Genomic DNA, 25,444 nt, shown 5'->3' on the forward strand with positions numbered 1-25,444 from the left:
CCCACAGACAAGGGAAATCCAAACAACACTTAACAACCACAGCTGCAGAGGAATCGATAACCATGTCTAAGAAAAACAGTTAACACACAAAACACATATATGGTAAAGGTATAATACACCGTTGGACTTCAGCCCACCGTGACAGTCCTCCCACTGTCCAACAGAGTCTTATAACCTCAAGCCGAGTAGTGTTGTTTACTACCTCCTGAAGAGCAGGCCTTGTCAGGACCTGAGGGGTAAGTAAAATTCACCACTCTCTAACTTTATCTCAAATTTCCTCTCTGACTGTTCTATTGCTGCTGTGGTAGACAGTTTTTCTCCTAAGTCTATTAACCAGGGTGTTCTTCAGGGTTCTGTCCTGTCATCCACGCTCTTCCTATTATTCATCAATGATCTTCTAAACAAACTTCGTGCTCTATCCGCTCCTATGCTGAAGATACCACCTTGCATTTTTTCAAGTCTTTTCATAGACGTTTATGTTGGACGTTTATGTCAGGGCAGGTAAGCCATAGAACGTCTGACTTCTGATCTCTTTAAAATTTCTAATTTGGGCAGAACAAAAATTATTAATGTTCGGTGCCTCAAAAACTCAATTCCTCCATCTACCAACTTGATACAATCTTCCAGATAACTATCGTCTCTTCTTCAATGACAATCAACTATCCCCTTCTTCTACACTGAACATCCTCAGGTCTGTCCTTTTCTTAAAAAAAAAATAAATAAATAAAATAAAAAAAATAAATAAATAAAAAAAAGAGTTCAATTCATAGTACACTTATTCTCTATTATTTGATTTTTTTTTATTTGGAATTCTCTATGGGACCTGACATTAAGTGGGCCCTCTTTTTATATATATATTTTTTGTTGCCTTTGGCTATTGGCTTTCTTGCATAAAAAATAAATAAATTATATATATATATATATATATATATATATATATATATATATATATATATATATATATATATATATATATATATATATATATATATATAACCAAAATTTAAACCATTTCACAGCTATCACTACATTCGGGTCAGGTTTCTCTAGACTAGCTTCTTCTAGCATGGAATGGGCATAAACATGATGAATCCAGGCATTTAATGGTCGCCAACAGCTATCAAAAGAGTTAGGTCGCCACTTGGTTTAACCCACCGACCGAGAAGGGAGTATAACAAACGCCAAACAGCTACCTACCACCTAACCAGCCAAACCCATTCTCAACATAATATTATATCCTCCCACCCATGTACAGTCTATATGCTGTTCCCTGGATGACTACAGACAGTTACACACTTGCAGATTTATGAAGTGCTCTATCTTCAGAGCTCCTAGCAGTAAATTTTGAACGCCAGTCGCATTTAACAGCACAAAACACCAAAAACACGAGGGCAAAACAACCCACAGACAAAAAAAGGGAGCCAGCCTACTGCTCCCATACACGCCAGGATGCTCAGCAAGCGCTGAGAAGTTGGTGCAAGAAGTCTCTTCGAATTCCAAAGGCATGACAATCACAGTCAGGCTCCTGTAGAAACCAGTTCTAACTGCAAAAAAAGGGCCTATTGCCTTTTAGATTCAAGTAATATCTACTAAAAGGGCCCTCTAACATATACCCTCCCTGGTTCACCTTGCCCTCTCTTTTGTGCTTCCTACTCCTGGCATTGTTCAACTACCAACTAAACAAAGGAGCAATGTGAGACGCGCTCTGCTGGGAGGCGGGGAAAGTGATGTGATACAGGAGGAAGAGGTGGAATACGGCAAAGGCGGGGAGGTGGGAGGAAGTCGTCCGCGCGACTAAAGATCGGTTCACATTAGTACATTTTTGCATATTCTGCACCCGGTCTCCGCTTCTACTATGACTTAACTCCCATCCACTTATGTATGAATTCCGCTGGTATCCGGCTCCACCAGCCGCACTGACCTTGAGTCGTGTGCGAAAGAGATGAATCTAAGTAAATTCTGTGCGTGTGTGGATGCGGTATTGTCCATAACTTTTAAGTTGAGTATTCCAATGCAGTAGCAATTTGGATGAAGCACATAATTTTAAGTCTAGAGATTGTAATAACTGTAAATTATGTTGTATGTAAATTATGTATATGTATGTGTATCCGCGTAATGTTAAGGGCAAACAAACAAAACACAAAGTATTCCAAGTTCAGATTGGAAATATGGCACCACTGTCTGAATGTAAACATCAGAAATCCCACCAGCATCAAAGACAGCCAACTATCCAAGAGACTCATTCTTTCACACAGTACTCAAACCTACATGTATTTGTATGTCTTCTACCGCTATTTTCATGCCAACTGCTCTTCTGATCTTGCTAACTGCATGCCTCCCCTCCTTCTGCGGCCTCGCTGCACAAGACTTTCTTCTTTCTCTCACCCCTATTCTGTCCACCTCTCTAACGCAAGAGTTAACCAGTATTCTCAATCATTCATCCCTTTCTCTGGTAAACTCTGGAACTCCCTGCCTTCTACTGTATTTCCACCTTCCTATGACTTGAATTCCTTCAAGAGGGAGGTTTCAAGACACTTATCCACCAATTTTTGACCACTGCTTTGACCCTTTTATGGGACTGGCATTTCAGTGGGCATTTTTTTTTTTTAGATTTTTGTTGCCCTTGGCCTCCTTCCTACATAAAAAAAAAAAAAAAAAAATGAGGCAACCCCATACACATAGCATTTTCATGTGCTCACCTACGGGGATGCTCTCTCTCTCTCTCTCTCTCTCTCTCTCTCTCTCTCTCTCTCTCTCTCTCTCTCTCTCTCTCTCTCTCTCTCTCTCTCTCTCTCTCTCTCTCTCTCTCTCTCTCTCTCTCTCTATATATATATATATATATGCCTTCCTAACAATAATAATGAAGAAGGCTCGAGGGAAGACGATTAAGGGGAAGGAGAAGTTGAAGGAATTGGATAGGGAGAGTAAAAGAAAGGATTCTACATGTATACTGTATATTGAGTGTATAAATCTTGTTAATCTGTCAATAGAGCCATAGAAACACCCTTAAAAACCGGTATGTCATTTCAACTAAAGCCTTCTGAATAGAAAAATCCTGAAAACTCTTTTTAAAAATCTGTCTCACTTTAACAAGAGCCTTTTGAATGCAGAAATTTTATTACACTGTCATTAGAATCGTAAAAATACACTTAAAAATCCATGTACCACTTGAACTAGAGCCTTTGGAAACGAATGTCGGAAGACGGAAAGGTGCGTATTCCAACTCATCCGCTCTTTAATTAAGCTCCGCCTTTTTGTGACGTCATAGTAGAAAGGAAGACCGGGTGTGGAATACGAAAAAAACGTACTAGTGTGTACTAGTGGTGGGCAGGAACCGATAACTCAAGTATTCAAGGAACCGGTTCTTTGGGCGGGCGGAACCGTCGGATCCGGTTCCGGAACCGGTTCCGCGGAGAATAGGTAGAGCGCCGCTGGCGAATACCCTAGTCTTGGAACTGCCAGCGCATTGCTTGCTGGTTACTAGGGTGCAGTGGTTCCAGGACTCATCTAGAATATTGACGGAGATGATTACCGAGTACCGACTGCTCGTCCTGAGAGACCGAGACTCTGGGATGGATAGTGAATGGGTGCACCGCACCGTTTAGTTGATGTTTGCTGTTATCTCACACAGGATTTGTACAATAGTATACATGCTTTGGTTTATATTAACTCGCATATTTAGCGGGATGTCTAGTGCGGAGGTGATTCATGTTTTATGTAATCTCATTGCATTTCAGTTTGCCTTTACATATAAGATACATCATCAGACAACTTGTGCTCTATATAATTCCACAATGGAAATTATCTAATTCACTTCGATATCATCGTTTTGTTAAATTTAGGTTTAAGCGTGATAAATGCTCCTCTAACACCGTAAATTTAGATATAATCTCGATATATGCGCATTTAATGTGCTGCCCTTGAAAATTCATGGTGCCTGGAAAAATGTCACGTTATATTTCGAGACAAGAAGGATTACAGAACAATCAGCATATAATTTATCTTATATATGTATAGAGATAAGGTTTTTATTTACTCATGAAGACAAAGGTCACAACCTCCCCTTTGTTAGACAGTCTTAACTCTTGTGATGCGTCACCGGAAGTGCACCAATATATATATATATATATATATATATATATATATATATATATATATATATATATATATATATATATATATATATATATATATATATATATATATATATATATATATATATATATATATATATATATATATATATATATATATATATATATATATATATATATATATATATATATATATATATATATATATATATATATATATATATATATATATATATATATATATATATATATATATATATATATATATATATATATATATATATATATATATATATATATATATATATATATATATATATATATATATATATATATATATATATATATATATATATATATATATATATATATATATATATATATATATATATATATATATATATATATATATATATATATATATATATATATATATATATATATATATATATATATATATATATATATATATATATATATATATATATATTCTTTGACTACTTAACTTCTAAAGTGGAGCACATTCTGACCCTCTTCCCTTTTGCAGAGATCTCCATTCTTGGAGACTTCAATGTTCACCACCAGCTTTGGCTTTCCTCTCCCTTCACTGACCATCCTGGTGAACTAGCCTACAACTTTGCTATCCTCCATGACCTAGAGCAATTGGTGCAACACCCTACTCCTCCTTCGCTTAGGAGGATCCTGAGGAGGGATTGGAGTGAGAGGACAAGATAAAGATATGAGATTGTGATCGGATCGGAGGAGCCCAACGGAGAAGAAAGGGTGACAGCATAAGCAGAAGGATTAGAGGTCAGGAAAAGGTCAAGAATGTGGGGCGTATCTCCAAGACGGTCAGGAATGCGAGTAGGGTGTTGCACCAATTGCTCTAGGTCATGGAGGATAGCAAAGTTGTAGGCTAGTTCACCAGGATGGTCTGTGAAGGGAGAGGAAAGCCAAAGCTGGTGGTGAACATTAAAATCTCCAAGAATGGAGATCTCTGCAAAAGGGAAGAGGGTCAGAATGTGCTCCACTTTAGAAGTTAAGTAGTCAAAGAATTTCTTATAGTCAGAGGAGTTAGGAGAGAGGTATACAGCACAGATAAATTTAGTATGAGAGTGACTCTGTAGTCGTAGCCAGATGGTGGAAAACTCGGAAGATTCAAGAGCGTGGGCACGAGAGCAGGTTAAGTCATTGCGCACATAAACGCAGCATCTAGCTTTGGATCGAAAATGAGGATAGAGAAAGTAGGAGGGAACAGAAAAGGGGCTACTGCCAGTTGCCTCAGACACCTGAGTTTCAGTGAGGAAAAGAAGATGAGGTTTAGAAGAGGAGAGGTGGTGTTCTACAGATTGAAAATTAGATCTTAGACCGCGAATGTTGCAGAAGTTAATGAAGAAAAAGTTGAGGGGGGTGTCAAGACACAGGTCGTCGACAGAAAGGCAGTCCGACCTGGGGACATTTATGGTCCCCTCCCCAGATGGGGACTCCGAGGCTGGTGTAGGAGTCGCCATGATGATTTTAAAATTTTTGAGTGAAGGGTGTGGGTGTTATTAGGTGCTTGTAGTTTTGTGTGGAGGAAGAGAGTTGTCTTTAGAGGGCAGGCTGTGACTGCCCCCTTGTGTTGTGAGACACAAAGGGAAACGTTCAGTGAGGTCACAGCTGGGTTTAATGATAAGTTCACAGCACCCCCTGAACAGTGCTTTAGACCTCACTGGGAGTAATTATATATATATATATATATATATATATATATATATATATATATATATATATATATATATATATATATATATATATATATATATATATATATATATATATATATATATATATATATATATATATATATATATATATATATATATATATATATATATATATATATGGTAATTTCGGGGGAGATGGATCAGCGGGTGAGACGGACCAGTGTCGTAATTTCCGCACCTACCGCTAGATGTCACAGTTATCATCATCGTATGCTAGCGTTCCACGTGATGACCTGTGCGCAGGATTTCTGTTGCCGCCGCGTAAGTATTTTCGTTGATATTGTGTAACATTTTTTTTCTTGCCAGTCTAAAATTATTTAATGACTTTGGTCCCATGCTAGTGCTCCCTATGGTTGATGATAATTTTGAAGTAATTGCTTATATTAGGCTATAAACATGACAAACAATTATTGGAAAGTGTTTCTGCTCCTGACTTTGTGGTATAGTCATCATGGCATACTGGTCCATCTTTCCCTAACAATCGGGAGAGACGAACCAATATTGATTGGTAGAAATGGACCATGTGTGAAATTTTATTGACAGTTTATATCACACAAATCTATAGCGTTTTATTAATATTTATGTTTCTGTTCTTTCCGGAAATGCCATCTCGCTATAAAAGAAAGCTGGCCAATTCTAGGGGAGAATGGAAGGAGGAAGATCTCTTCAAAGAGGCAGATGCAATCAAAAAGGCTATGGGAATCTTTCATTTAAATAAATTCAGTATTCCAGATTATGCTTATCTGAATAATCCAAATAACGCAAAAACTTGTGGTTCTCAGGAAAAAAAGATGTTGATTTGCCATAAATGTTAACCACTGATACTGCAATACCTGGAACATCGTCATGAGTCACACACCAAGAAATCAATACACCAACCAAATTGCTGAATGTAATCTCTCCAGTACCTGTTGTCAAAAAAACAAATCAGTGCACGTGGGAAAGCAGCACGTGTTTCTAAGATTCTGAAAATACAAGTCAAAGGATGGGAAAGTCATGCCCTTCCAAGAAGGAAACATTGGAAAAAAAAAAAAGTCCATGAAAAAAAGACTGGAAAGCAGTGACTCATCTGAAGATAAAGATGCTGCTATATATAAGGAGAGTGATGATAGCATTGCCTGGAATGATGATGAATGTGTTGGAGGCGGTGAGGACTACAATGATACTACCAGTAAAGCAGATTGGCTCAGGTGCATATCTTGTTCACGATGGTTCCATGAGGACTGCAGCATTTACCCCAATAAGTGTCAGCAATGCGGAAGACGCAAACCTCATATAAAATAAATATTGTCATGTTAGAGGATGTTTTTTAGTTAAATAACTTTGCTGTGTGGCTGTTATATTTTTTTTTTTATGTAGGAAGGACACTGGCCAAGGGTAACAAAAATCCAATAAAAAAAAATATGTCCACTGAAATGCCAGTCCTATAAAAGGGTCAAAGCAGTGGTCAAAAATTGATGAATAAGTATCTTGAAACCTCCCTCTTGAAGGAATTCAAGTCATAGGAAGGTGGAAATACAGAAGCAGGCAGGGAGTTCCAGAGTTTACCAGAGAAAGGGATGAATGATTGAGAATACTGGTCTTGTGTGGTCTTGTGCAGCGAGGCCGCGGGAGGAGGGGAGGCATGCAGTTAGCAAGATCAGAAGAGCAGTTAGCATGAAAATAGCGGTAGAAGACAGCTAGAGATGCAACATTACGGCGGTGAGAGAGAGGCTGAAGACAGTCAGTTAGAGGAGAGGAGTTGATGAGACGAAAAGCTTTTTATTCCACCCTGTCTAGAAGAGCAGTATGAGTGGAACCCCTCCAGACATGTGAAGCATACTCCATACATGGACGGATAAAGCCCTTGTACATAGTTAGCAGCTGGGGGGGAAGTGAGAAAAACTGGCGGAGACGTCTCAGAACGCCTAACTTCATAGAAGCTGTTTTAGCTAGGGATGAGATGTAAAGTTTCCATTTCAGATTATAAGTAAAGGACAGACCGAGGATGTTCAGTGTAGAAGGGGGGGACCTAATAACACACACACCCTTCACTCAAAAAAAAATCAAAATTATCATGGCGACTCCTACACCAGCCTCGGAGTCCCCATCTGAGGAGGAGGCCATAAATGCCTCCAGGTCGGACTGCCTTTCTGTCGACGATCCTAAGTGTCTTGACACCCCCCTCAACTTTTTCTTCATTAACTTCTACAACATTCGCGGTGTAAGATCTAATTTTCAATATGTAGAACACCACCTCTTCTCTTCTAAACCTCATCTTCTTTTCCTCACTGAAACTCAGGTGTCTGAGGCAACTGGCAGTAGTCCCTTTTCTGTTCCCTCCTACTTTCTCTATCCTCATTTTCGATCCAAAGCTGGATGCTGCGTTTATGTGCGCAATGACTTAACCTGTTCTCGTGCCCACGCTCTTGAATCTTCCGAGTTTTCCACCATCTGGCTACGACTACAGAGTCACTCTCATACTAAATTTATCTGTGCTGTATACCTCTCACCTAACTCCTCTGACTATAAGAAATTCTTTGACTACTTAACTTCCAAAGTGGAGCACATTCTGACCCTCTTCCCTTTTGCAGAGATCTCCATTCTTGGAGACTTCACTGTTCACCACCACCTTTGGCTTTCCTCTCCCTTCACTGACCATCCTGGTGAACTAGCCTACAACTTTTTTATCCTCCATGACCTAGAGCAATTGGTGGAACACTCTACTCGTATTCCTGACTGTCTTGGAGATACGCCCAATTCCTGACCTCTAATCCTTCTGCTTATGCTGTCACCCTTTCTTCTCCGTTGGGCTCCTCCGATCACAATCTCATCTCTATCTTGTCCTATCGCTCCAATCCCTACTCAGGATCTCCCTAAGCGAAGGTGCCTCTGGCGTTTTGCCTCTCCTAGTTGGGGGGACCTGAAGAGGTATTTTGCTGATTTTTCTTGGAATAAATACTGCTTCCTATTTTGCTGATTATCCATGGGATGACTACTGTTTCCGTGTCAGAGACTCGTTTTTGTGTGCTGAGCGCATAACAGAGGTGATAGTGTCTAGTGCTAGGTGATAGTGTAGGAGGCGTACATTTCTCACTCTTTTTCTCGTCCTAAACCTTCTAAACCTTGGTTTAACACAGCTTGTTCTCGTGCTATACATGATAGAGAGGTGGCCCACAAAAGGTACTTAAGCCTTCCATCACCAGAATCTCATGCACTTTATATTTCTGCCTGGAACCAACTAGCTAAAAACTCCTTCATTAACAGAAAGTGTCAAAACCTTTTAAGATCTAACTCCCCTCGTGACTTCTGGCATCTAGCCAAAAATATATCCAATAACTTTGCTTCTTCTTCTTTCCCTCCTTTATTTCAATCAGATGGCATCACTGCTATCACATCTATTTCTAAAGCTGAACTCTTCGCTCAAACCTTTGCTAAAAACGCTACCTTGGACGATTCTGGGCCTGTTCCTCCCTCTCCTCCACCCTCTGATTACTTCATGCTACCTATTAAAATTCTTCGCAATGATGTTTTCCATGCCCTCGCTGGCCTAAACCCTCGGAAGGCTTATGGACCTGATGGGGTCCCTCCCATTGTTCTTCGAAACTGTGCCTCCTTGGTTGCACCTTGCCTAATCAAACTCTTTCAGCTCTGTCTGTCAACATCTACCTTTCCTTCTTACTGGACGTTTGCCTACATTCAGCCTGTTCCTGAAAAGGGTGACCGTTCTAATCCCTCAAACTACCGTCCTATTGCTTTAATTTCCTGCCTATCTAAAGTTTTTTAATCTATCCTCAACAGGAAGATTCTTAGACATCTATCACTTCACAACCCCTTATCTGATCACCAGTATGGGTTCCGTCAAGGCCACTCTAATGGTGATCTTCTGGCTTTCCTTACTGAGTCTTGGTCATCCTCTTTTAGAGATTTTGGTGAAACATATCAAAAGCTTTTTGATAGAGTCTGGCACAAAGCTTTGATTTCCAAACTACCCTCCTACGGCTTCTATCCTTCTTTCTTTAACTTCATCTCAAGTTTCATTTCTGACCGTTCTATTGCTGCTGTGGTAGACGGGCACTGTTCTTCTCCTAAATCTATTAACAGTGGTGTTCCTCAGGGTTCTGTCCTGTCATTCACTCTCTTCTTATCATTCATTAATGATCTTCTAAACCAAACTTCTTGTCCTATCCACTCCTACGCTGATGATACCACCCTGCACTTTTCCACATCTTTTCATAGACGTTCAACCCTTCAGGAAGTAAACATTTCACGCAGGGAAGCCACAGAACGCCTGACTTCTGATCTTTCTAAAATTTTTGATTGGGGCAGAGCAAACTTGGTATTGTCTGGGGGGGTTCCACTCATACTGCTCTTCTTGACAGGGTGGAATCAAAAGCTTTTCGTCTCATCAACTCCTCTCCTCTAACTGACTGTCTTCAGCCTCTCTCTCATCGCCGCAATGTTGCATCTCTAGCTGTCTTCTACCGCTATTTTCATGCTAACTGTTCTTCTGATCTTGCTAACTGCATGCCTCCTCTCCTGCCGCGGCCTCGCTGCACAAGATTTTCTTCTTTCTCTCACCCCTATTCTGTCCACCTCTCTAACGCAAGAGTTAACCAGTATTCTCAATCATTCATCCCTTTCTCCGGTAAACTCTGGAACTCCCTGTCTGCTTCTGTATTTCCACCTTCCTGTGACTTCAATTCCTTCAAGAGGGATGTTTCAAGACACTTATCCTTCAATTTTTGACTACCGCTTTGGACCCTTTTATGGGACTGGCATTTCAGTGGGCATTTTTTGTTATCGGATTTTTGTTGCCCTTGGTCAGTGTCCCTCCTACATATAAAAAAAAAAAATGTGGCCATAGCGTCATGCCCCTGCTTGAACGCTCAGCATAAGCACTTAAGAAATTGATCTGAGAGCGTGCTAGATCTTTAATCTTGAAACGTAACCAGCTAGGCATCGAACCCAGTAACTTGAAGAACAAACGGGCAGTGCCTGATTAGTCTTCCCGTGCACTACAAATTAGATTTTCTATATCAAACATTAAAGAAACATTGTCAGTTATATCATCTTTGAATCTTTGATATCTTTGATATCTTTGAATCTTTGATATCTTTGAATCCATTCACTGGCAGTGCTTTATGTGATCAATTTGTTATGCGTTTAATCAAGAAAGTGATAACATTTTGATTCAGTGTAATTTCAGAGCAGGTATTACATAGAAAAAAAAAAAGGTCAAATTTGTCACATTAGAGATATTACTGTTGCGGCAAGTGGCTTGATAGAGCAACTATCCACAAATATATTAATACTACAATAAATTGATAACGCGAGTCATTGTGAATGTAACAGAATATATATATATATATATATATATATATATATATATATATATATATATATATATATATATATATATATATATATATATATATACACCTTGTGATTCGAACGTCCTTCAATTCGAACAATTCCAAATTCGAACAGGATTCGCGATCATTTTTTTCCCTCCAATTCCTGGTTACAAGAAGAAAAATAAAATAATTAAAAGAAAAATATAAATAAATAACATCTTGGAATACGTACGGTTTGGGCTCCGATTTATTAAAAGTGGGGCAAAAAATTACCATCGATAACACCAACTGTAAACAAATAGAAATGAAATGTTTAATTTTTATTATTTCTTTAACTTATATATTTATACAACATTCAGAAAAAAAAGAAAAAAAAGAAAGAAAAAAAAAAAAATAAAATAAAATATATATATATATATATATATATATATATATATATATATATATATATATATATATATATATATATATATATATATATATATATATATATATATATATATATATATATATATATATATATATATATATATATATTTTTTTTTTTTTTTTTCTTTCTGAACGTTGTATAAATATATGTTATAAAGGAATAATAAAAATTAAATATTTCATTTCCATTTGCTTACAGTATCTATCTATCTATTTATAGATAGATAGATAGATAATAGATAGATATAGATAATAGATTGATATTGATAACAGATAGATAGATATAGATAATTTTCTACGACAACTTGGGCGCCCCGCTGCACCAAAACAAACATGTTCAGTATGTACTCAACACTACCTCCTGGAATCCTCGGTCATGTTACTAGTGCCGTCACCTCTCTTCATTTAGCCTCATCAACATGGATCTCCACAGGGTTTGGGTGTTCTTGCGATGGTTTGCGGTATCTCCACTCTCTTAAATGTTTAGAGCAGATAGCGTGATATCTAGCAGCTCTCCATGACTGTCCTCTTTTACATCGAGTCTCCCACAGTTTCCTTTCCTCTGGTTCCTTTTTTGATGGACGGAAGCCACACCCACACATCATTCATGTGTGGATGCTCGCTGTGTTTCTTCCAATTAGCCAACTTGTAATCAGCAACATCACACGAAAACGAAGGCATATTGAATGTACGCGCGACAAGCTAGACTGACGACTGGCAATAATCTTACATCAGGCACCGCCGTTTGGGATATGAAGGGTATTAGTTGTTCAAAATAAGACTATTATTTTTTTATTTGTTGTACCGTAGATTATGACTTTTTATAATTTCACAAATTTTACTTTTAATAAATTTTAAGTATATTCCAGTGGGCTTCACCTCGTTGATGCATTTCCTTTGATTAGATATGAAGTTATTTATGGTTTGCTCGTCTCCTCAAAGTTTCTTTAGTCCCATACAACTAAAAATAAATAAATAAATAAATAAGAGAATGGGTAACTGCACGGACTTTCGCCCTACCCAGAGATATAGGAACAGGGGGCTATCTGAGGTAGCCACATCTGAAGGATTTCTTGGGAGCTGGAATTCGACGGTAGTCCTCCAATTCGAACACCAACGCTGTTTCAAGCGATGCCACTCGAACGAGTCATTCAAGCAACTACTATCATCCACGCAAGTTAATGTATTACTTGTTATTTTTTTTTCATTTATTGGTGTACCATGAATGAATCATATAATACGATAAATAGCAAATGTATACTGTTGTCTATAGTGGTAACAAGTTCTTGAACCAAGGTCGTCGGTGGATGAAGCACAAACTGCTCTCTCTCTCTCTCTCTCTCTCTCTCTCTCTCTCTCTCTCTCTCTCTCTCTCTCTCTCTCTCTCTCTCTCTCTCTCTCTCCACTTCCTTTGTCCCATGTACTCTCTTTCCCCATTCTTCCCCATTCTTCCCATTCTTCCTTTCCACTTCCTTCCTCTTTCGTCTGGTCTCAAGCCTCCCACCATGTCACCTCCTCTCCCCTTGTTTATTAGAGATAAGGTCAAGGGAATCATACCTCGCTCTCTCTTTTCCCCTTACTTCATTATGTTATGTTCACTTCGTCCTTTCTCACTCTTTCTCATTCATATAATTGTATTTTCATTCAGTCTCATTTTATTTAGCAATTCTCAGGATTATTGTTACTTTCACAGACACACACACACACACACACACACACAGACAGAGAGAGAGAGAGAGAGAGAGAGAGAGAGAGAGAGAGAGAGAGAGAGAGAGAGAGAGTATTTTAGTGGAAAAAAAAAATATGCACATAACAGTTTTCAAGAAAGAAGACGACAAGAACTTTCGATGGCTCATCATTTTGAGGTTGGTGTTTATTTAGAATGGTATTTTGCGTTTTTTTTTTTTTTGCATCTGACGCATAGGACGACCTGCTTTTTTTTTCTAGGATGATTTAAATGATGTCTTATACGTCAAAATATATGGTACTTTATGCTTTCTTTTAACTATTTATTTATTTATTTATTTTTTATAATTCAGGTATTTTCATTGAATTCTATGTTTAGGACAAAAAGTTAACTCAAAAGAATAAATAAAAATAAAAAAGGGTGATTTTGGGACCTGGAACGGATTATTTCCTTTTATATTAATTTGAACAGTATAAATAGTTTCCCAATTCGAACAATCCAAAAGAATCAATTAGGTTGGAATCACGAGGTACCACTGTATATATATATATATATATATATATATATATATATATATATATATATATATATATATATATATATATATATATATATATATATATATATATATATATATATATATATATATATATATATATATATATATATATATATATATATATATATATTCAAGCTTGTATGTCCACCACTGTTTTTGGTTGTGCGCCACTTGTATATCAGATTTGATTGCCACCTCTGTTCTGAGTTCATGATTGTTGATACTTGTTACGTGCCCAGTCGATGAGGATGCTTGGAGTGTTGGTAGCGTCAAGGACCGGAGTGAGGCGGTGATTCTGGTAGCTTAGAGGTCGTGGGTAGTTGGTTGATATAGTGATGTGTGCGAATAAAAGAAACGATGACAAGAGTTCTAGATTTAATAGATGGTAGATAGTACACACTTAATTCGACAGGAAATTGTAACGTGACGATTGATTGTACTCTCTCTCTCTGAAGTGATATGATTTACAACTCAGCAGCGTCTCTCACGGCTGACTGTGATTGAGCAGAACTGAATAAGAGACCGAGACTGACTGCTCATGACTGGGTGATTTACTGACTCAGACTCTGACTGGAACTGAACTGGAATTGCCGAATGAACTGAAAGCTCGTTACCATCCAGGCTGTATTTATCTGAGCTAAGTGGATCGCAGATAATTATCCATAAGGACTGGAAGTGGGTGTGAAATTCTCTTGAGAGGTAGAGAAGGGGGACGAATGCAGGTGTTATCCCTGGGTGTGAAATTCCCTTGAGGTAGAGGAGGAGAAATGACAAGGAAGGAAGACGAACATATGTATGCAGGTGTTATCCCTAAGGACTGGAAGTGGGTGTGAAACTCCCTTGAAAGGTGGAGAAAGGACTGGCTGGCCATGGCACACGTGGGATGAATATATGAAGTAGTGAAATATACATATATATAACAATGGTAATTGTTGAGACTGATACAGAAACCTTCCCTCACGAAAAATGCGCCCTCGCATTCGGATATAACAACTGGGCAGTAGGATGGGAGCAATTAACAGACGATACATGACATCAGAGAGAGAGAGAGAGAGAGTATGGAACGAGAACCTTAATAACAACATACAGACATGATAAGGTAATATAATACATGTACAACACGTAAGTAAAGAGAAATATACACATATATACATGATACTGAAATTGGATAATTAAACTTTGGAATGAGAACGAAGTGTCAGTCTGTAAGAAGGTGTGTGCGTGGTTAAGCTTGAGTCGCTTGAAGGATCTGCTAAATCAGAAATTAATGATACCTGATGTGTACATTCATCATCAAATCCCTTGTTCACACGCTTCAAATGATTGACATGGACGATCTCTTCTTCTAAGGTTTCGAGATCTAGAATTTTTGCCTTGTGGCCATGGAGAGATTCGATCACACGGTGTGGCCCAAAAGAACAATGGATCTGATTTAGAGTTACAATCGTGAACTCTGGCGAAGACTATATCGCCGACTTCAGTGGAAGAATCTGTCGCTCTACGATGTTATTTCAGCAGCATCTCAGATTGTGATGCAGTGAGGCGATTGTGAATCAACTTATGCGTGAACTGAAAATCGCGGAGACGATATTTGACGCAGTCATTCATGTTGTAGACAAGACGTGGCGCGCTGTGGAGAAGTTCATATGGAAGACGCTTGTCAGTACCAAACAGCACGGAATGCGGAGACTCGTTGATGGTGGAGTGGATTGCTGAGTTGATAAAGCAGGCTATCTGAGGAAGCCATTCATCTTAGGAGTGCTTTTGTTATGTAGGAGTGCTTAGGAGTGCTTCTGTTATGTAACGCAGAACGTCAAGGATACGCTTATTACAACGTTTTACTTTGCCGTTTGAACTGGGTGAGTAAGGAACAATGTTACATTTCTTGATATGAAATTCTTTACAAATCTCCTGTAAGACGGTTATTGAATTCAGCGCCATTGTCAGATAAGATGACATGAGGAGAGTTATAAGGACAAATTATGTTGTCGATGATCGCGCGACCAACAGAAGTAACTGTTTTGTCCTTGAGAAGAATGACAATGGTGAAACGAGTGAAACTATCCACACAGACTAGAAGATACTGATAACCGTTCTCTGTAAGTGGAAGTTTGGGCAGATTAACGGAGACTGAATCCCAAGGAGCGGAAGCGATAGGGTATGGAAGCGATGGATTCTCGTTTGCGAGTGAGATACGATGTGAAACGCACTGAGGACAGAGCACAAAGTGTTGAAAGATATCTTTTCTCATAGTCGGCCAGAAATATGATCGTTTTGCCTGTGCGAGGCATCTGTCCCGACCTGGATGTCCTGCATGTGGTGAGTCGTGAACATGGTGAAGTATAACACTCACTAGCGTCTGAGGTACTACGAGCTGAGATAAACGTCAGTAGAGATAAATCGTCAGTAGAGACATCCCTTGACTTATACAAGAGATCCTCTTGCATGAAAAACGTACCAGCACTGACTTGCAACTTAAGAAGATTTGTCTTATCACCAGATTCGAGGTAATAAGTAATACTAGAATAGAAGGCGTCTGAACGTTGATGTTTCCTTATTTCATCCATGGTTGGCATGGCAGGATTTTCTGATGGAGATAGTAGGAACATTGCGTGATAGTGCGTCTGCCACTGAGTTTGCTTATAGGAATATATGAAATTGTAGGATTAAATTCTTGAATCGTGAGATGCCAGCGAGCAAGTTGACCTGTGAAGTTGTTGTCTTTGAAGGTCTCTGAGACAGTATAATGATCAGTGTGAACATGAATAGCCTAAGATGAGTTCACGGAAATGTCGTAACGCCCAGATCACATCGAGATTTTCACTCTTTGTGACGTCATAATTTTGTTCTGCCTTGTTGAAAAGTCTGCTAGCGTAAGATAATACGCAATGTTTACCAAGTGAATCTTTCTCCATAAGAACAGCACCGATTCCAAAGCCAGAGGCGTCAGTGTATAAAATTAAATCTTTCTCGAAATTTAGAAAAGCATGAACTGGTGCTTGACATAAGGCAGTTTTGAGAAGATCAAAGGGATCTCTTTCCTTTTCAGACCAGATGAATGCAACATTTTTCTTGAGCAAATGAGTGAGAGGTTGAGCGATAAGGCTGAAATTTTGGATGAAATGGCGATAAAACCCAGCAATACCGATGAATTGCCTGATCTGATGGATATTAGCAAGAACAGGGAAATTTTTCATAGCATTGACCTTGTTATTTAAAGTGTGAATACCATCTCTGTCGACTTTGTGACCAAAGAATTTGACTTGCTGTTTGAGAAACGAGTATTTGCTGAGTTTGATCTTTAAGCCAGGAGCTTGAAAGCGTGACAGAACGAGAGACAGCGTGTGAAAATGATCTTGTAAAGACTTTGTTGCAATGATAACGTCATCAAGGAAGTAGAACACACTTTTACTCATAAGACCTGAGAGAACAGAATTCATCAATCTCTGAAACGTTAAAGCTAAGTTATGTAGACCTTGGGCCATGCGTTTGAACATAAATTGGACAGAGGAGGTAGTGTAAGCAGTATATGGCCGTGAAGTTTCCTCTAATTCAACTTGAAAGAATGCTGAGTGTAAGTCTAGAGTAGAAAATACCGCATTTGAATCTCCGAGAGGCTGAAGAAGATCACCTAATCTTGGCATAGGATAACAATCAGGGATGGTGGATGCGTTGAGTTTCCTGAAGTCGACAACAACTTCAGGACTTGTTTCTTTGGAACAAGTAACAAGGGAGCGTTATGAGCTTAACAGGCAGGTTCCCCTACATCCTGAAATAAAATACCTCGCACAGCTTTATCCAGCAGAACATGACACCGGGGTATAAGATGGTCTGGACCCAGGCGTCAGATGAATAGCGTGAGTGATGACGTCTGTGTGGCCCAGAGGTTCACCAGGGAGTGAGACAACGTTCCTGAAAGAATTTAGGAGAGCGAGTAATTCATGTTGAGATTATGGGAAATCAAGTACAGATGTGTGATCATCCGTGATAGGCGGGAGAGAAGACATGTCATGGCTGTCAGATGCAGATATATTATTGATAGAATAAAAAGGTAATTCATCCAAGATTACAACTTTCTCAGAGTAAGGCAAGGCTTCTCTGAGTAGCACACCTGCTTTGAGCTTGACTGGCGTAGATGTGACATTTTTCAACCCCGATTTTACAGAAACCGTTTTCATCGATGGTGGTAAGAACGGATTCTTACTCAACACCTTTGCATGGAGACTGTTGTACATAACAGAGGATATCAGTGCCTGATACAACAGATTTAACCTTAGCGTTTACAGCATATGAAGCACATTCAGATAGCGTTACTTGATCTGCTAGCAAAATGTGTTTACAAGGAGTTACACCGTTGTCTGACTGGTAAGTTGATTGAGAATGAGGCTGTGGGACAGGCAAACTAGATGATGTAACACAAGAGTCCCGTGTAGATAACATCTGACCGCTAGAAGAAGGAAGAGTTGCAACACTACACCAGGAAGAGAAGAAGTATCAGAGGGAAAAACAGTAGGAATATAAGTATCCCCTTGAGCGATTTCATTGATGGCAGGGAAAAGACTGATGTCATATTTGCACATGGTGTTGAAGCTTATGAGAAGATCAACATTGAAAGATACATAAGATACAATATAAAAATAATCACATATGTCTGGTTCCAGGGGTGATAAAGACAGTGATAAGAGTACTTTCCCGTGAGGTAAGATGATTTTCCCAGATATACCATTTAGATTGACAACAGGAGATAATGTAGTGATGAGATCCTGAGAAGAGGAAGAGAGTTTCCGAAATACATCCATTTTGATAAAATTTATTGCAGCACCCGTCTTAAAAAAAGGTTTGTTTGAGACAAAGTGATAATACATCTGTAATAATACCACTGAATAATCCAGCATATTGAATGTTAATTCGCTGAGTTAGGAAGGTATGTGAAGCATACCATGTGTTTTGTACGATGTTTAGGTACATAGCAAGGAGAAGACTTAAGGATAGGCGATATTATGGTGGATTGGTCAGAGAAGGGCGCGAAGAGTTTTCCGACGATGTTTGTGGAGGCTGATATTGTGCGTGATAATACCTGTAAGAAGTGACCTACCCTTTTGTGGAAGGAACAGAATGCTTCAGGATTAAAGGAGTGTCTTCCTGAACTATCGAGAACAATTCTACACTGTGCAAGAACATGACCTAGCAGCTTGTAACGAATTGCAGGTGACATTTCTTGATCTTGATTTCTATCGAGTGAACTGATAGCGAGATGTACGAGTACGTCTTATGTAACGTCCACAAGGAGAAGAATGGGAAATTGAATGATGATGAGAGGTGAGTAAGTCAGGTGAGGAAGCAACAAGAGCCTGAACAAGTTCAGAGGTGGGAAGCGGATGCTTATCAGAAATTATTTTGAAGACGTTGTATATGTAGTCTGATTTGTGAAATTCGATGCCACTTGCGACCTGGAAATTGAGAGCATCGAGGAAGGAGGTGAACAAAATATAAGCTATGAAACATTTTAACCCATCTGATGATAGCGAGTCATTTATAAACAAATTTGTAGCTGAGTGATCAATTCTGAGCTGAGAGAGGAAGCAATGTTTTCTGCCTAGTAAGGATTAATGTGTCAGCTGACGTGCTATGATACAGATTTGGAGAGTTTGAAAAGAGAATGAGTGGCTCCAATCTTGGAATGACTCTGATTTCTGAGGTGAGTGGTGAAGTCAACATAGGTGGTGAGAGAAGCAAATCTGTCTGACTTCACTAACAGGCCAGCGAGACTCGAAGGCTTGTGACAGATGCGTGATTTTAAGATGAAGATTTTTTTTCTTAGCAGATGTGGCTGCACGTCGAGTGCATTCCTCCTAAATCTTTGAATAAATTGATGAACAGTCTCTGTGCCAGTGACAGAAAAAAATAGGAAGTGACGAGATCGTGTATGAAGAGGATATGATGAGTAGCGGTGGTGTCAGTGGACACTGTAGCAGGTAATGAGGGAGAGAGTGCAGACTGTGAGTGTGTTTGCATGAGCGACGTGAGTGTACAGATAATTAAGGTACAGAAATATAAAAACACATAATACACAGTACACAATATAACACAGAATAATACACAAAATGATAAGACAGCCAACAACAATAATAATGAAAGAGAAAAGGGAATGATACAAACACTGATAGGCAGACAGAAAGACAGATGGGAATAAACAGATAGGCAGACAGATAGATAGGTAAACAGACAGACAGGTAGATAAAGAGACGGATAGGCACCACTTAATAACAAAAGAAGAAGGAAGAATGAAAAGACAAGAATAATATGGATCGGATTTTTTTTCTTTTTATGTAGGAAGGACACTAGCCAAGGGCAACAAAAATCCAATAAAAAATATGCCCACTGAAATGCCAGTCCCATAAAAGGGTCAAAGCAGTGATCAAAAATTGATGAATAAGTGTCTTGAAACCTCCCTCTTGAAGGAATTCAAGTCATAGGAAGATGGAAATACAGAAGCAGGCAGGGAGTTCCAGAGTTTACCAAAGAAAGGGATGAATGATTGAGAGTACTGGTTAACTCTTGCTTTAGAGAGGTGGACAGAATAGGGGTGAGAGAAAGAAGAAAGTCTTGTGCAACGAGGCTGCGGAAGGAGGGGAGGCATGCAGTTAGCAAGATCAGAAGAGCAGTAAGCGTGAAAATAACGGTAAAAGACAGCTAGATATGCAACATTGCGGCGGTGAGAGAGAGGCTGAAGAAAGTCAGTTAGAGGAGAGGAGTCGATGAGACAAAAAGCTTTTGATTCCACCCTGTCTAGTAGAGCAGTATGAGTGGAACCCCCCCAGACATATGAAGCATACTCCATACATGGACGGATAAGGCCCTTGTACAGAGTTAGCAGCTGGGGGGCTGAGAAAAACTGGCGGAGACGTCTCAGAACGCCTAACTTCATAGAAGATGTTTTAGCTAGAGATGAGATGTGAAGTTTCCAGTTCAGATTATAAGTAAAGGACAGACCGAGGATGTTCAGTGTAGAAGAGGGGGACAGTTGAGTGTCATTAAAGAAGAGGGGATAGTTGTCTGGAAGGTTGTGTCAAGTTGATAGATGGAGGAATTGAGTTTTTGAGGCATTGAATAATACAAAGTTTGCTCTACCCCAATCAAAAATTTTAGAAAGATCAGAAGTCAAGCGTTCTGTGGCTTCCCTGCGCGATATGTTTACCTCCTGAAGGGTTGGACGTCTATGAAAAGACGTGGAAAATTGCAGGGTGGTATCATCAGCATAGGAGTGGATAGGACAAGAAGTTTGGTTTAGAAGATCATTAATGAATAGTAAGAAGAGAGTGGGTGACAGGACAGAACCCTGAAGAACACCACTGTTAATAGATATAGGAGAAGAACAGTGACCGTCTACCACAGAAGTAATAGAACGGTCAGAAAGGAAACTTGAGATGAAGTTACAGAGAGAAGAATAGAAACCGTAGGAGGGTAGTTTGGAAATCAAAGCTTTGTGCCAGACTCTATCAAAAGCTTTTGATATGTCCAAGGCAACAGCAAAAGATTCACCAAAATCTCTAAAAGAGGATGATCAAGACTCAGTAAGGAAAACCAGAAGATCACCAGTAGAGCGGCCTTGACGGAACCCATACTGGCGATCAGATAGAAGGTTGTGAAGTGATAGATGTTTAAGAATCTTCCTGTTGAGGATAGATTCAAAAACTTTAGATAGGCAGGAAATTAAAGCAATATGACGGTAGTTTGAGGGATTAGAACGGTCACCCTTTTTGGGAACAGGTTGCATGTAGGCAAACTTCCAGCAAGAAGGAAAGGTAGATGTTGACAGACAGAGGTGAAAGAGTTTGACTAGGCAAGGTGCAAGCACGGAGGCACAGTTTCAGAGAACAATAGGAGGGACCCCATCAGATCCATAAGCCTTCCGAGGGTTTAGGCCAGCGAGGGCATGGAAAACATCATTGCGAAGAAATTTCATACGCGGCATGAAGTAGTCAGAGGGTGGAGGAGAGGGAGGAACAAGCCCAGAATCGTCCAAGGTAGAGTTTTTAGTAAAGGTTTGAGTGAAGAGTTCAGCTTTAGAAATAGATGTGATAGCAGTGGTGCCATCTGGTTGAAATAGAGGAGGGAAAGAAGAAGAAGCAAAGTTATTGGAGATATTTCTGGCTAGATGCCAGAAATCACGAGGGGAGTTAGATCTTGAAAGGTTTTGACATTTTCTGTTAATGAAGGAGTTTTTGGCTAGTTGGAGAACAGACTTGGCATGGTTCCGGGCAGAAATATAAAGTGCATGAGATTCTCGTGATGGAGGGCTTAAGTACCTTTTGTGGGCCACCTCTCTATCATGTATAGTACGAGAACAAGCTGTGTTAAATCAAGGTTTAGAAGGTTTAGGACAAGAAAAAGAGTGAGGAATGTATGCCTCCATGCCAGACACTATCACCTCTGTTATGCGTTCAGCACACAAAGACGGGTCTCTGACACGGAAGCAGTAGTCATTCCAAGGAAAATCAGCAAAATACCTCCTCAGGTCCCCCCAACTAGCAGAGGCAAAACGCCACGGGCACCTTCGCTTAGGGGAATCCTGGATCAATAGGACAAGATAAAGATATGAGATTGTGATCGGAGGAGCCCAACGGAGAAGAAAGGGTGACAGCATAAGCAGAATGATTAGAGGTCAGGAAAAGGTCAAGAATGTTGGGCGTATCTCCAAGACGGTCAGGAATACGAGTAGGGTGTTGCACCAATTGCTCTAGGTCATGGAGGATAGCAAAGTTGTAGGCTAGTTCACCAGGATGGTCAGTGAAGGGAGAGGAAAGCCAAAGCTGGTGGTGAACATTGAAGTCTTAAAGAATGGAGATCTCTGCGAAAGGGAAGATGGTCAGAATGTGCTCCACTTTGGAAGTTAAGTAGTCAAAGAATTTCTTATAGTCAGAGGAGTTAGGTGAGAGGTATGCAGCACAGATAGATTTAGTATGAGAATGACTCTGTAGTCGTAGCCAGATGGTTGAAAACTCGGAAGATTCAAGAGCGTGGGCACGAGAGCAGGTTAAGTCATTGCGCACATAAACGCAGCATCCAGCTTCGGATCGAAAATGAGCATAGAGAAAGTAGGAGGGAACAGAAAAGGGCTACTGTCAGTCGCCTCAGACACCTGAGTTTCAGTGAGGAAAAGAAGATGAGCTTTAGAAGAGGAGAGGTGGTGTTCTACAGATTGAAAATTAGATCTTAGACCGCGAATGTTGCAGAAGTTAATGAAGAAAAAGTTGAGGGGGGTGTCAAGACACTTAGGGTCGTCGACATAAAGGCAGTCCGACCTGGGGACATTTATGGTCCCCTCCCCAGATGGGGACTGCTGAGGCTGGTGTAGGAGTCGCCATGATGATTTTAGAATTTTTGAGTGAAGGGTGTGTGTGTTATTAGGTGCTTGTAGTTTTGTGTGGAGGAAGAGAGTTGTCTGTGAGGTCACAGCTGGGTTTAATAATAAGTTCACAGCACCCCCTGAACAGTGCTTTAGACCTGATTGGGAGTAATTATCGTTTCGGTAGGTGTCTACTGCCTCCTCCATGATTGATTGATACTTAAATGTTGACCAGGAAGTGACAGCAGATGACTGGCGGAACACAGGTGGGAAAACGTGAGCATATAACCTTAGACGGTCCGGGCAGTGAGGGTGTTGACAGATACAGGCGCATAGAACGTCCCAGAAAGGTCGTCCGGTGATGAGGGATGGCCGTGAGCACTGGTTGGTGGGGGGTGGGTGGGGGTGGCTCGGAGAAGGAACCAACTCTGTGAGCATTGGGATGCCTCGATGAGGTGCTCGTGGGAGGAGCAGTGCGGCCACAAGGACGAGTCACGTGGGAGCACGTGGGAGCGGCCAGGAGAGAGAGAGAGAGAGAGAGAGAGAGAGAGAGAGAGAGAGAGAGAGAGAGAGAGAGAGAGAGAGAGAGAGAGAGAGAGAGAGAGAGAGAGAAAACATGGAGTATCAGCGTTCGCAGTTGCCTGCGATATTGCATGATATTCTTGTCTCGGTGTGTACTTGTGAGTTTTGATGTGTCTTTGATCGCACAACACCACTTTGCCACTACTGTTTCGAGCTTATTCTAGCTTGTTTGTCCACCACCGATTTTTTGGTTATGCGCCACTTGTGTATCAAATTTGATTGTCACCTCTGTTCTGAGTTCATGATTGTTGATGCTTGTTACCTGCCCAGTCAATGAAGATGTTTGGAGTGTTGGTAGCGTCGAGGACCGAAGTGAGGCAGTGATTCTTGTAGCTTGGAGGTCGTGGGTAGTTGATTGATATAATGATGTGTACGAATAAAAGACACGATAATGAGAATTCTTGATTTAATAGATGGCAGATAGTACTTGATTCGACACGAAATTGTAACGTGACGATTGATTGTACTCTTTCTCTCTCTGAAGTGATATGATTTATAATTCAGCTGCATCTTTCACAGCTGACTGTAATTGAGCGGAACTGAGTGAGAAACCGAGACTGACTGCTCATGACTGAGTGACTGACTTACTCCGACTCTGACTGGGACTGAACTGGAACTCCCGAATGAGCTGAGAGCTCGCTACCATCCAGGCTGTATTTATCTGAGCTAAGTGGATCGCAGATAATTATCGTTAAGGACTGGAATTGGTTGTGAAATTCCCTTGAGAGGTAGACAAGAGGGATGAATGCAGGTGTTATTCCCTTGAGGTAGAGGAGGAGGAGAAATGACCAGGAAGGAAGATGAACATATACATGCAGGTGTTATCCCTAAGGACTGGAAGTGAGTGTAAAATTCCCTTGAGAGGTGGAGAAAGGACTGGCTGGCCATGGCACACGTGTGATGAATATATGAAATAGTAATATATATATATATATATATATATATATATATATATATATATATATATATATATATATATATATATATATATATATATAACGCAAGAGTTAACCAGTATTCTCAATCATTCATCCTTTCATATATATATATATATATATATATATATATATATATATATATATATATATATATATATATATATATATATATATATATATATATATATATATATATGTATATATATTACGTTACAGGAAATAACTCAGTAAGGTTCAGAAAAAGGAAGGGGAAAAATCTTTTCACTTTACTATTGTAAAACAATATAAACTTAACATTAGCAAAAAATAAACAAAGGAGATGGAGCGAATAAAAAAAGGACCTTCCGAAATCCTAAAGTATACAGTGCATTTCATCCTTACAAATATAATGAAGGACTGTGTAGAAAAACAGTGCGAGTGAGATCCAAACTGATCTGAAGAGACCTGTTGTCTAGAATGTATATAATAGTCATACTTTATGACTGGAAGGTTCTTCAATTCAAACAATTCCCAGTTCGACCAGGATTGGCGAATAAATATTGTTATCCAATTCGACAGCGGTCCTCCAATTCGAACACAAACGCCGGTTCAAGCAACACCACTCGGACCGTCATTCAAGAAACTATCATCCACGTAAGTTAATGTATTACTTGTTAAGCGTTTGATTTATTCGTATGTTATGAATGAGGCATATAACACTGTAA

At 39.6% G+C, this 25,444-nt stretch overlaps 1 protein-coding gene across 1 annotated transcript in view; it reads left to right on the plus strand.

Moving 5' to 3' along the window:
• The window catches only part of LOC135092856 (ionotropic receptor 21a-like), a 158,385-nt gene that overhangs the window by 41,873 nt on the left and 91,068 nt on the right, over positions 1–25,444 (plus strand). The gene's annotated exons all lie outside the window — the stretch shown is intronic.

The sequence above is a fragment of the Scylla paramamosain genome, chromosome 41 (genome assembly GCF_035594125.1).
Source record: "Scylla paramamosain isolate STU-SP2022 chromosome 41, ASM3559412v1, whole genome shotgun sequence".
NCBI lineage: Eukaryota > Metazoa > Arthropoda > Malacostraca > Decapoda > Portunidae > Scylla > Scylla paramamosain.